We start from the raw sequence: 13,131 nt of genomic DNA on the forward strand, positions 1-13,131 counted from the left end.
ATCCTTATTTCAAAGACAGCTTGTCTGTTTAATTTTTTTCTATATTTCTTCCATTATTCTTGAGTCAGCTTTTTACCAGAAGGTAATTTACACTAAGGCTGAGAATATTCCTAGCAATGAATTATGAAGCAGGCTCTGTTATTTTCCTGAAAAAATATGTAACTAATACAATTAGGCTTTAGGATGGAATGATGCAGTTAAGGTCATGCTACTCAATTCCTCTTTCCTTCACCCATAACTCCTTCTCAAGTGACTGATTTGGAAGAGGGAGCCCACTGTATCTGGATCCATCCCTTCTCCCCACCCTGCCCTGGGCACCCCTGTACTGACTGAACGTGCTGTATTATTCTCCTACGCCCAAGCCTCTGGTTTGAACTCATCCACGTCCTTTTCCCTCTTTCCTTCCAGCCTGTCCCTGTGTTTGATGTTTGAAGCTGCAAAGAACTCAAGAATCCACCTTGTGATTTTTTTGTAGTATTTTATGGTATGTATTGTAACCAAATCACACATTTAACTCACACTGCAACTTGGATGTTCAAAGAAAATGACTTTCTTTCTTTCTTTCTTTCTTTCTTTCTTTCTTTCTTTCTTTCTTTCTTTCTTTCTTTCTTTCTTTCTTTCTCTTTTCTCTCCCTCCCTCCCTCCTTACTCTTTTTTTTACTCCTTCCTTTCTTCCTTCCCCTCTTCCTCCTTCTCCTTCTCCTTCCTTTTTTTCATAAGAAGTCTGGCCTTTCTCCAAAACTCCTTGTCATTGGTTGGGATAAGGGTGTGTGCAGAATTAATTAAATGTTTAATATGGTTTAACCTGTTGTAGTCTAATAATTAATAAGTCCCATTAAATCATGTTTGGTCTGTCTTGGTTTAAATGGCTAGCTTTTTCTTCCTTGTGTTTCTTGGATATATGAGGTTGACGTGTGTGGCTGATACCACAGTGTAACACTTTGAGAAGACCCTGTCCTTGCACCCACTGGACTCAGCATGTTGCCCATGGACTAGGCAGGCCAGGGATCAGAAGAGTCCACACATAGGAACCAGGGGTGGCCAAATTCCCCCCTCTTTCTGGCTTCCTGACCATACTATGTTACTAAGTTTGTTTTGGTACAAGAGACTCTTTGAGGTGACCACTAGCCTTCTCTCTACTTCCGCCACCCAGTTCCATGACAATCTTATCACCTGAAACCAGCTATCTCCACAATAAGGAATTTAAGCATTTTGATCTGTAACTGTGCCTTCTCCTCATGGACCAAGCTAGGTTCCAACACTGGGGAGATGGAACCTGGGAGTGGGTGGGGTGTAGCTTGGGGCCTGTGCTAATAATGGCTGATGGAAGAGCAACCAGGATGCCAAAAAGACTACTTGTCTATGTAGTAGACAAAGCTTTCACTGCCTTGCTTTTGTACTGCTTCCTTTAATACATGTTAATAATGATTTTAATATCTTAAGCATGGTTGAGGAAGTGCAATGTTTGGAGAATGTGTTCAGGGGTATGTCCACCACCCTACTTTCCCCTAGCCATGCTGCTATCTTTCCTTGCAGCCTCCTGTTCAACTACTCTCACTATAGCTGTTCTTCAATCTCCTTGGGTCCTCCAGTCTGCTGGCCCCCCTCCCCTTTACTCCTTCCAATCCAGCAGGCTTCTTCTCTTGGATTCCATGGTCTTTCATTTCAATAACATTCTTACCAAATACCCTAAATCTCCTTGACCCACTGCCACTTCCTCATTGTAACTGGCAGAGCCCAACCCTCAATGCACACAACTGTATGCTTTCCCTGAGGTTGCCCTTGAGCTTCTAAGCCTGCTCATTGATTAAAAGAAAGTACTTTTTCAAATACTTTGCACTTTTGATTGTGTATTATGGATACCAAGGAAGAGAAGAAGGAACGGAAACAAAGTTATTTTGCTCGATTGAAAAAGAAAAAACAAACCAAACAAAATGCAGAAACAGCTTCAGCTATAGCTGCAAGGACTCATACTGGGAAAGAAGATGCTATTTTTTTTTTTTTTTTTGTGGCGAAAAAATCACAAAATAGGCAGATTGCACCAGTATTCAGTCACCATCACCAATCTTCAACAGGTTCTTTTTTAAAAAAATCTATTTTGTAGAGATGGGGTGTAGCCTGGGTGATGCCAGGCTAGTCTTGAACTCCTGGCCTCAAGTGATCCTCCTGCCTTGGCTTGCCAAAGTGCCAGGATTATAGGCATGAACCACCACATCCTACCAGATGGGGCCTTCTTAACACAGCCCAGCCATCCTGCTACATTTCTCTGTTAACTTGCTTTCCTGTGTTCTATAATGAAAACTTCAGACTCTTCAAATCACTTCAAGTATCACAGCTTCTGCCTGATTTCTGGCAGATAACTTTGACTCCTCTCTCTCAGAGACAATCCAAGCTTTTGGACAGAACCCTCATTCACTTTACTGTTATAAAACACACCACCTACATACTTCTGTGCCCACTCTCAATTTTCCCTCTTGTGGCCTTGCAAGAAGTGTTCCTTCTCTCATCCAAGCTAGTTCCTCCACAAGAGCTGAAAGATTCTTTGTATTCTCTCAAGAAGCGTACTCTGTATTTAATCCTTTACTCTCCTCTTATTATTGTTACTATTTAACTTCTCCCACTCACCTGAATTGTTCCCATCACATCTAAATCATATTCAGATCTCTTCCATCTAAAAACCAAACAAAGAAACAAATGAAAAGCAGAAAACGAAAGGAGCGAAAACAGTCTAGGTCATGGTCTTTTTAAACTGCTCTTGTGGAGCTGTGCTTCTCATCTGCAAAGCACAGATTTTAGTTTTAGTTATTTACTCATCAGTGTGAGTATTTAATGTCTGCTCCCCTAATAGAGCATAATCCATGCGAGTGGTGACACCGTGTTGATTTTTGCTTGACATTGGATCCGCAGCTGCCCAGATCCACAGATCCTGGAAAAGAGTCAGCATTCAAACAACAGTTGTTTTGCAGTTAAATTTCTTCATTCATTCAGCACTTAATTTCCTCCCAGCCTCCCAGCACTGGATTCAGCACCAATGATCAAGAGCACAGCCCTTGCCTTCAAGGAGCTTAAGTCTAGAGCAGGAAAGAGGTCAAACATCCCAGTGATTTCAGTATACTGTGATAGACGCTATGAAAGGGCATCCACAGCACGGCAGGGTCTGCCTCATCCAGGGTGAGGGTGCAGCATGATGAGAGGGAGGCAGAGGCAGTTGGGAAAGGGTTCCAAGAAGAATTGCCCCATATATGGAGTCCTAGAAGTCAAGTAGGTGGCAGTCACTGAGTGAAGGACAGAGACCAAAGGGAACAGCCTGTACATTGACCTTGTGTCATGACCTTCAACTGCTATAACCTTTTAACTGCAAGTAGTTCAGTGAGTTTCCCTGAGCAGGTAAGGATGTAAGGATGTGGAGGGAGCCAGGAGATGAAGAGGTCTCACATGCCAAGGAACCACTGAGGGTCTTTGTACTTGGAAACTATACCTCTGAAACTTTTGCAATAACTGCATTTACATTTGTAACTCTGGTCACTGTATGGAGAATGGGCCGAGGTGGCTGGGAGAGTCTGGGGACAACTCTTGGGGTTCCCTTTTTACTTAAATGGTTCCTTTGCAAGCCTTTGGGAATAATACTAATAGGTAGGGGAGGGATGAGAACAGGGGCCCATGTGGGGTGACTACACTTCTTGTTACTGCCCAGTACAGTCTTATAAACATTAACAGCCTTTGTGGAATTTTGACCCCAGCTTAATTTGTCTATCTAAGACATGATGTTCCCATTTCCCTTTTTATAGGACAAACTGAAACAGTGTTATAAGGAAAAACTGGGCCTCTCCAAAACATGGATGAAGTGGCCTATTTAGGCACAGAAAGTCTCCTTACAGTCCACAGAGGAAGCTGTTATTTAACTGGCAACATTAAAGTAGTTTATTTGCAGGAAAGACAGTTAAACCTCCAGCTTGCCATCCTTCAAGATTTATCAAAAGCTCAAATGAGAGATAAATGATGCTCTAGGTCAATGGATTAAAAGACTATGTGCAGTTCAACTGCTAATCCAGACTCAAAATAAATGCCTGCATTGGGCTAAGTATTTGGATTATTTATGTATTATTCTCCCCAACTCCCCACATTTTGTTTAATTTTTGTTTTTTAAAATGGGATTGACCTTTGAATTGGGGGTTATATGAAAGCGCTCTATTGGAGTATTAATGCTATGCCTACCTGATCTTAATGTCAAGGACAGATGCTTCAGACAATGTCCTATTTATATATCTTAACATCAAATTAGGTAACTAACCAGTTGCCTGCAAAAAGGCTTAAGGACCCAGCTCTGGCCCATTGTTAGTGTGGTTGATTGTTGCCAATGTACTGTCAGTGCTATTCCTGACCACACCTCTCTCTTCCTCATGTTTCTCTCTTCTTATATTTGACTTTAAACTTAATGTTACTTTGCTGTGTGTGTGTATATGTGTGTGTGAGTGTGGGCATGCCTTTGTGGGCATATATGATACAGCAATTCCGCTCATAGTTATATACCCAAAATAATTGAAAGCAGAGACTCACATAGATACACTAGTAGCATTCATGCAAGTATTGAGAAGTGACTGGATTCCAGAGGAAAATATCTAATAGAATTTGCTGGCAGTGGATGTGCAGGAATCATTAGATGAGGGAAACTGACAAAAATATAGTTTGCTTTCAGGAAGAGAATATCTGAGAAGAAAAATCAGGAGTTAAGTCTTGAAAGGATGGCCTTGTTAATAAACTAGCTAACAGAGAAAGATAAACTGTCTAGGAAATACATAGGAATAACCTCAGAATACATAATTGGAATAACCTCAGAATACATAATTGCCCCTTTGAAGGGAAACATCACAACACAACAGCCCCTTTGATCATGCACCTGTGACTTATAACTGTTTTACTTGGGAGTTTTTTTAAACGGCCTTGAAGAGCCCTGAACAGACAACAGGGATGTGAGTTCTCTGATGCAGTCCCTGCAGAACTACATTTTCTCTGTTAAGCCAGCCTAACAGAGAAAATAGAAAGAAAACCAGACACAGCCACTTCACAGCCACTTCTGTTTTCAGCTGGCAGCCATGACTAATTTTTTTCCTCTTTTCTGTTTGTCCCCATAAAAATCCTGAGCTGCTTCTGCTCACAGCCAACATTTCTCCTTTCTTACTCTTGTGTTGTGCCCTTCTCACTTTTGGGAAGTAAAATAAACCTTCTTTCTTTAAAACTATTTTAACCTTTGTGTGAGAATTCTTTCTCAGCCTGTGATGCGAGTTGCCACACTAACAACTTTTAGACGTGGTAGGCTTAAAATGCCTATTATACTTGTGAGTGGAGATGCTGAATGGGTAGGTGAGCAGCTGCTGAATGTATGAGTGTACAGTTCTGGAGAAAGAAGGGTCTGAGTTGGAGACACAAATGTGGACATCATGAATACAGGGATAGTATTTAAAACTAAGAGACTGGGTGAGATCACGAAGGGCATGAGTCCATTTAGAAGATGGAAATGGTCCAAAGACTGAGTTTTGGTTGGGAAGATATAGAGAAACCAACAAAGGAAACTAAGAAGAGGCCAGAAAAGTGGAAGGAAAACCAGGAAAGTATTGTGTTCCAGAAACCAAGTGCAGAAAGTATTTCAAGGAGACTGATCATTTGTGTCGAATACTGCTTATAGGTCCAATAAAATGAGGACAAAAAAATATAAGTAAATAAGAAAAGACCATTCCATTTAGGAATGTGGAAATCAAAGGTGACCTTGATAAATGCAGTTGCAATGAAATGTAGGGGAGTTGGAAATTTCATCTTAGTGACTATTACAGTCATGAAGAATTATGACTGGATTAGGATTGGAGAGAGGAACAGTGGATCTAAAGTGGAGCTAAAGTCTTCAAGGAATGAAAGTGAATTAACCAAGGTAAAATTAAGCTGTTGTAATAAAAATAGTGAAGTGACTCAAAGAATGAGGAAGTTTGTTTCTTTCTCACATAACAGTTGCAATGTGAAAGGTCTACGTTGGTGTGGTGGCTCTGATGCCTGTGGTCTTCTGGGAACACAGGTTGCATATTAGTAGTTGCCCTGTCAGCTCGTGGGGCATCATCATAATCTATATCAAATAGCACTGAGCAGTTTAGTGAGAGGTCCTCTGCTCACTTTATTTACCATCTTTCTGGTGGCAATTTTTGTGATGTACTTCATTCCCTTTGGAGAAAAATCTCCTAAACTTCCAACACTATTTATGGGTCAATTTTTGAAGTTCCTTATCCTATCTACTATGCTAGAGTTCCTTTAAATTTAGCATAAGGTGGGTGTTGGGGTCAACAGATGACAGGCTATATACATACTAAGGAGGAAAAAGGTAAGCAGATCTTTCTTTATTCTGCATCAGGGCAGAGAGCAAATGTGGCATTGTGGGAAAAAAATTCTGCACTTGAAGTCAGCAAGTCTGGTTCTGAATGCCAACTCTATCACTTACTAACCAAGACTATGAGCAAGTTATTTTGGTTGACTCAAAAGATTTTTCCTTATATATGTGAAAAATAATACTAGCTTAACCTACCATCTTGAGAGTTTTGTGAGGGTCAAATAATGTAATGCATGAGAAATTATGTTGTAAGCTGCTACATAAAAACAATTTTTGGTGTGCTTGTTATTGACACTTATTTATGGCTTGACTAATTTATTTATTTCTGCAGTGTTTAGTCTAGTAGTTCTTAAGGTGTGGTTTGTAAGGCCAAAACTATTTTCACAATAATTTTGTTTTGTTTTGTTTTTACCCTGTATTGATATATGCATTGATGATCAAAAGCAATTATGGGCAAAACTGCTGTAACTTAGCAAGAATCAAGACCATGACACCAAACCATAATGATAGTAATTGAATTCTTCACCATGAGGCACATGTAATTTAAAAAAGTATGTAGTTTTACTTAAGATTGTCCTTTATAAAACAGCAAAAATTAATTTCATTAAAATAACTTATAAGCACATGTCTTTTAAATATTCTGTGTAACAAGATGGGAAGTATTCATAAAGCACTTTTTTTGTGGTAATGTAGGGATGATTTTTGTCTTAAGGAAAAGCAATTATGTGATTAGGTTGTGAGCCTAACTAGTTGCTTTTCTCAGAGAACACCATTTTTACTTCAAAGGAGGACTGGCAGACAAACTGTAGTTTTCAGACTTGGGTATTTGGTAGACACTGTTTTAAAAATGATCAAAGTGAGCCTGTCATTTCAAGGTAAACAATTTACACTATTTGATGCCAAAATGGTACAATTCAAGCTTTCAAGTGAAAATTAGAATGTTGAGAAACTTGTTATCTGCCACCCTGAGCTTGACAGCTACCTAATATTTAAAGGCTTTTCTATGAGATGAGCGGTGATATTAACAAATGTCATTTTTAAAAATAGTTCATAATGAAGTGTGCCTACATTGGAAAGAGCTACATACCACAGTGAACCAATACTTTTTCCAAATTATCAATCCATGTTGGTACAAAATCATGCATGGCTAAAGATTCAATCAACATTCACCAGTGAATTTTAAAGAGAACAACAAATTCATTGATATGGTTTCAGATTCCACAAGACAGCACATCTTTTAAGAAACTACTGCTTGTCAAGATTTGGCACGAAAGAAAAACATCTATAATCATCTGAAAAGGCTAATAAAATATTCCCCTCTTTCCCAGATAAATATTTGTATGTATTTTCTTCGTATACTTCAAACAAAATACATACTGAAACAGACTGAATGCAGAAGCAGATCTGAGTATCAAGCTGTCTTCTATTAAGCCAGACATTAAAGAGATTTGCAAAAATCTCTTTAAAAAGCCACTCTTCTCATTAATGTTTTTGTTTTGGAAATAATTATTTTTCTTAAAAAGTATATTATCTTTGTTAACATGTAATGGGTTATTATTGTTACTTTTAAAATAAATAAATGCATCTAAACTTTCTGAGTAAAATTAAAATCAAGATGGTAAATATTGGTAGCTAAAGCCACATAATCTTTTTTTTTTTACTTTTTATTTTTTAAATTTCTTTTTACTTTTTTAATTTATTATTTACTTTTTTAATATCTAGAACATCACAGCTTTAGACACATAATATTTTAAAAATAATAAGCTCTTTGTAATAAGTTCTTTATAATAAGTTCTTTGGGATCCATAAAAGTTTTAAGAGTTGTAAAAGGACCCTGAGACCAAAAAATTTCAGAATTACTGGGTTAGCCTGTTTTGCATTTCTAGCCTAAATACTTACAAGGATTATAACCTTTCCTCATTTGGAACTCTTAATACTTACCAGGACCTGAGCCAAAAAGTTGTGGCTTACACCAGCTGGCACTGTTACTAATCATAGAAGACAGAGTGGACACTGGAGCCCGTGCCTTCACTTCTATATCCCTCACTTAGGGTACTCACAGGCCAAAGAGTAGAACAGCCAGGCAACATGGCTGGAAGCCCAGGAGAAGCCGTCCTCCACTTTAATGAGATTGATTTCAAGTCATAAAACTAGCTGAAACTGTCTTATGTAGACTTGTTAGATAAGCTTTCCTAAATAAAGGAAGAATTTAAAGGCTTATTGAGACTTACGATTTAGCCACAAGTTTGATAACCCACACCACAGAGAGAGTTAAACTTCCTTTTGTCTGTTTTTAAAAATTGAATTTTGTCCTTTTCTTTCTTTTTGTGGGATTAATTACCTACACTATTTATAAGTATAACATAAAGGACATTTATTAGTTTAAATTTTATTTTAATTTTTTTATTTCAGCATATTACAGGGGTACAAATGTTTAGGTTACATATATTGCCTTTGCCCTACCTGAGTCAGAGCTTCAAGCATGTCCATTCCCCAGAGGGTGTGCATTGTACCCATTACGTGTGTATAGACCCATCTCCTCCTCTGTCCTCCCACCTGTCCGACACCCAGCGAGCGTCACTACTTTATGTGCACTTGATTAAGTCAGTTAATACCAATTTGTTGGTGAGTACATGTGGTGCTTGTTTTTCCCTTCTTGTAATACTTCACATAGTAGAATGGGCTCCAGCTCTATCCAGGATAATACAAGAGGTGCTAGATTGCCATTGGTTTTCGTGGCTGAGTAGAACTCCATGGTATACGTATACCACATTTTGTAAATCCATTCATGTATTGATGGATACTTGAGTTGTTTCCACATCTTTGCAATTGTGAATTGCAAAAAGCACATTTATAATTTATTATTTAAATGTGTTGGAGTTCTACAGGCCAATCAACATCAACTGAAATTAAATTGGAAGTCTGAATGGGTTTGTTTTCAAATGTTTGCTCACATTAACAGCTCAGTAAGCAAATCAATTAATTTATCATGTAAGATACAATTTGAGAAAGTGAATTCTAGAAGATGCCCAATTAATTCAAGCGCATACTATCATTTATAGCAGGGATCCTCAAACTTTTTAAACAGGGGGCCAGTTCACTGTCCCTCAGACCATTGGAGGGCTGGACTATAGTTTTAAAAAAACTATGAACAAATTCCTATGCATACTTCACATATCTTATTTTGAAGTAAAAACACAAATGGGCAAAAACACCAGCATGTGGCCCGCAGGCCATAGTTTGAGGACGCCTGTTTTATAGATATATCTATAGCAATGATACTTCTGCTTCATTTGATGCTTAAATTCTATGAACAATTCCTGAGCACTATTTAGAATGCCCATAAAAAATTTCTTGAAAAATTTTCATAGTGCTTTCAGCAACATTTAGGTTATAATGTGTGCATCCAACGTTTTGTAATATCATAATGAAATGTTCTGATATTTATCAGAAATGAGTTTTATAAAATTCTTATGCAGGTACTTAAAAGACAAGAAATAAAAATGAAAAGTTTCCTCTTCTAATTAACTTCAAAATAAAAATTTTAAACCAAAAAAATTGATGTTTACATTCAAATCAATAATCTCAAAATTATCCATTTGCTGACTAGCTTTAGATTCATTAATTAGTTAATTCAATGATTCAATGCATATTGTGTCCAAAATATTACTTGACTGTGAGAAGTCCTGGAATGATGGAAAGGACTTGTGCTCATACTCTATATAATCATAATCATGTTTATGATTATAATCATAATCATGTAATTCTTAACTGGTTTATTTATTTGGAAAATCAGTACCTAGCAAACAATAATAAGAAAAATAATAAGTAATATAGTTTGACAGCTATATGCCAAGCACTGTTCTAAATGCTAAATATTTATTAACTCATTTGAACCACGGAACAACTCTGTGAAGTAGGTCATCTTGCAATCATCCTCATTTTACCAATGAAGACACTGGGGCACAGTGAGGTTAACCAACTTGCCTGAGATCACATAGATTTTTTTAAGGTGCAGGGGAATAGAGCTGGGATTTTAGCCCAAGCTGTTTGGCTTTGGAGCTCACATTCTTCACCATTATTTCACCATCTTTAAAGACAGGAGCACTTTTACCAGCATTTTTAAAGCAGTGGTTTCAGGAGCTCACAACCTAAGATGGTTCTGGCAGAGATTTCTATGTTGGATGCCGAGCTAAGGGGACATTTCCAAGAAGTTGGTCCTAGAGCCTTTAAAATAACCATTCTTTAAAGAATTACCTCACCATGGATCACCATAATTTCAAGAATGGTAGCCCTTTTCACCATCCTTTCAAGAATCGTCTTTTGGAGCTGGCCTTTGGGAGAGGTGGAAAGTGCAGGTCCCGTGGGCACCGAATGAGTGCATGAATATCTAGTACAGCCCTGATGCATGGCCATGAACCAGATATACATGGTTTGTGTGCCCAAATCTTGCCAGCCATCTTGCAAATGCATACCCCAAGTAATAAGGGATTCAGGATATCGTAGAGACTGGCATCACTGCTACAGGATGGACAGTGTGTTCTATTTTCAATAGGCACCATCATGTTTGCATAGCAGAAAGAATTCATTTTCAATAGGAAACATCTACTTTCATCTAAATATTCCATTCTCTTTGGACGATGTCTCTGAAGAATCAGACATTTTTTTTAATCTTCCAGATCACAGGGCAGGTGTCAAAGAAAAATCATATCTGGATGGTAATTTAGGTGGTAAAAACAGATTTTATTCAGAACTAGTGCAACAGGGGAAAAATGACCTCAGTATAGAACTGGTTCAATTCCAAATACAGCATAGACAAGTGGGAATTGATAGCCAAGAAGCAGGCTAGGGGTCAGTAGGTGAAAGATTACTAAGAGGAAATAGTAGAGTTAAGGGGAGATTCTGGCTAGATCGACCTAACAGGATTCTTAAGAAAGACAGACCAGGGTGATTAGACATCACCTTGGAGGATGGTGGAAGGTGAGGAAGCTGATTAGATATCAAGGGTGATCAGATATGGAGAATGGTGTAACTGGCTCTATGAATGAATTTCAATGACCCATATGGGTTTTTATAATCCTCTCTCTCATGTTTTAGATTCTCAGGCCAGTAGGGCTTGATGGCCTTTTTGAATTGTTTTCCAGAAATGACAGAATTTCTGGAAGACAAAGGAGTAGAGATTCTGATGGCCCCTGGGCAGACTTCCTGACTCTAAGATTCACCATTCCCCGACACCTGCCCCAATGCACACGGCCCCTCCTTAAAAAGCCCGTGATCTCTGTTAGGGACAATGGCTTTGAGACCCAATTCCCCATTCTCACGATGGACACCTTTCATAATAAAAACTTCCTTTCTTCCTTGGCAATCTCTGTTGTCTTGATAATCAGATCTTTGTGTAGTGAGTGACTAGACATAGGCCAAAACCCCCTTGTGGTTCTGATAACAGTGGGAGTGGGGCAGTACCCCACTATTATTTATTTTGTTGCTCAAATTGTCTCATAACTTGCCAATGGGAGCCTCTTATAATGGGCTTCTACATACTTTTGACATATCCCTATCATTCTTTGAGCACATCCTTACTTTTGGGCTCAATAAGTTATTCTAGGCTCATCTTGTATTTTCCCTGCCTGACCCTGTAATCAGCCATCTCTCCTATAAGCTCTGGTTCCTTTTAGCAGGGAATGGTAATTAGACTTCAAGATCTGGGCATTAAGTGTGCTCATTGCTGTTACAGGTTTCTGCTCCCAGGCCCTCTCAGTCGATAGAGCAAACAAACACAAATGTGTACACTTTTGATGGTTAATTTTATGTGTCAAGTTGGCTGGACCTAGATGTTTGGTTAAACATTATTGTGATGTTTCTGTGAAGGTGTTTTTGATGAGATTTGTGTTTAAACTGGTGAACTTTGAGTAAAGCAGATTGTCCTCCATAAAGTCAGTGGGTCTCATCCAATCTGTTGAAGGCCTGTGCAAGACAAAAGACTGAACTCCCTTGAGCAAGAGGGAGTTAGTTCTCCCTAATAGCCTTTGGACTTGTACTGCACATTGGCTCTTCCCTGGGTCTCTAGCCTGCTGGCCCACTCTGCAGAGTTTGGACTTGCCAACCTCCATAATCATGTGAGCCAATTCCTTAAAATAAAACTTTCTCTATATATACATATCCTACTGGTTCTGTTTCTCTGGAGAACCCTGACTAATACAATAGCTATATTTATTTCTATATCTATCTCTATATACTGAAAACCAAAAGTTTAGACTAATACTTAACTCCTGTTTTTACTTAACACCACAGTGTCCATTCTAACTTTCTCTTTCCATATTTGTAATTTCCTTCCCTGACAGAGAGAAGCCTGCTTCCCACTATTCTTAAGATATTGACTTATTTGCTCAATTCCTCTTACAACAATTTTTTTGAGAGATTGTAGAATATATTTTGTTGATTGGCTAACAGCTAGAAGTACAATGTCTTAAGAAAAGGGGTCACTTCTCCTTTTAATCATACTTGGGAGGCCCTGGCTCTGCCTCAAGGGAGATGTTCTGGGAGAGCAGATGAGAAGTTGCCAGGGCTGCCAGGGACACAGCATGTGTCACTGGGGATTTTAAAAGCTGAATCATGGAAAGCGGTAATAATATAGCTTGCATTTGTGTAACATTTTAAGGTGCTTCTACATACTTATGCTACTTGTTCTTAACTATGACGTTGTGGTCAGGTGCTCAGGGCGTGCATTATTAGCCCCATTGTGGCAGGCTGAATAAGGACCA

This window comes from Microcebus murinus, chromosome 13 (assembly GCF_040939455.1).
Source record: "Microcebus murinus isolate Inina chromosome 13, M.murinus_Inina_mat1.0, whole genome shotgun sequence".
Lineage (NCBI taxonomy): Eukaryota > Metazoa > Chordata > Mammalia > Primates > Cheirogaleidae > Microcebus > Microcebus murinus.